The sequence below is a fragment of the Triticum dicoccoides genome, chromosome 3B (genome assembly GCF_002162155.2).
Source record: "Triticum dicoccoides isolate Atlit2015 ecotype Zavitan chromosome 3B, WEW_v2.0, whole genome shotgun sequence".
Lineage (NCBI taxonomy): Eukaryota > Viridiplantae > Streptophyta > Magnoliopsida > Poales > Poaceae > Triticum > Triticum dicoccoides.
The window spans coordinates 780,565,962-780,567,609 of NC_041385.1; positions in this window are offsets into that span (position 1 = coordinate 780,565,962).

Consider the following 1,648-nt stretch of genomic DNA (forward strand, 5'->3'; position numbering starts at 1 on the left):
CCAGGAGACGAGACAAGTTGGTGAGGTTAAGGTTGACTGCACACACACCTCAATTACCCGCAGTCCCTGTAATCCATCTCACCGGATCACCGCGGTGGCAACGGCGACGCGTGTAGGCCATGGCACTCGAGGGCATCAGTGAGGGGCACAACCGTCGTGGAGCTGGCGATGGGGAGCTCCATGGTTGTGCTGGGAGGGCAGGGACGGTGTTGTGTGAGGCAAAGTAGTGTGGTTGTGCGGCGGCGGGCTGGGGCATGGTAGGGCAGCGTTGTGAGGTCACGATGGTTTTACCCTTCACTAATTGGAATTGTCCTACATGGTAGAACAGAGAGAAAAATGCTTCGACGTGGACGGGTTTCCCCATATGGTTTTGGACGAAACTTGCCTGGTTTTGAGAACTGAGGGACAAAATATGGCCCAAAAATCTTGAGGGACCAGATGTAAAACTTTGGTAAACTTTAGGGTGCAATAGAAATGCAGCGCTAAAATATAGGTATGTGTGCTCATATCAAGAGACATACTTTTAGTCGGGATGATTTTACGGGCGTACATGTGTCACGGCGGGACTATAAAAAAATTAACAAGTCATCCATAAAAAATCAACCACTTACTTTACTTGATGCCCCTTTTTTGCTGAGATTGTTTGGAAGTTATTTTATTAAAAATGTCAAATCATATATTAAGTAGCATGGACCCCTTTAAAAATACTTTTACAAAAATTGAAAAATACATCGAAATATATTAAGTAGCAGGGATGGTGAAGTCTTCTTCCTCCTCCGTCGTATAGATAAAGACATGAAGGTCATCAATACAACATGCGCGGTCTTTGAGACCTAGGAATATTGCCTTCTTAGGCCAGGGGTTGTTCCAAAATAATAGGGTAAGAAACAGGACCAAACATTACTGATAGTGGTGTGCAAAAGGACACAACATTACACTAACAATCTCAAAATATAATGTGTATAACTTTCGTAGAACATCAAAAATTTGTAAGTTTGACCAAATTGTAGAAAAAAGTCAAACACTCTTGAAATCAGCATTAGATCTATTGTAAAATATAGTCACATAGTGTACTAATTGGGTATTACGATTGATGATAGTTATTCTATATATTTGGATAAACATGTGAAAGTTTGACATAGGAAAAAAGTTAAGCCTTAATATTCGGAAGTCTCTTTTGCATTCCCTTAGCTTCCATTAATTATGAGAAAGGTTTTGACATTGAGCGGAAAAATCGGTACCGGGCAATAACCACACATGCCAGTATTCCACGAGCAATCACCTTACCGAGCAAAATATCTCAAGTTTTGAATTTGAATGAAATTTGACTGAATTTTGGATGAATTTTATCTGGATTCAAATTTTGTTCAAAAAATTTGCTCGGTAACCGCACGGTATTTTGTGGTTACCGCGGGAACCCAAAATTTTCAGGGCTCCACGAGATTGTCCTTTTCGTCCGAGATCCAAAACATTATGATTCACCAAACAGGTACATGGTTTGGAAGCAAGAACTCTTGTACACGAAGCGAACCAAACTAGTAGAATTCTCAAGGGTAATATTCACCGAAAATGCTACATTCACGGACAAGCGACGGATGTTTTATGGACTGCTAAACATTAATTAACCTCTCCCCCCCTGATTTTCGCG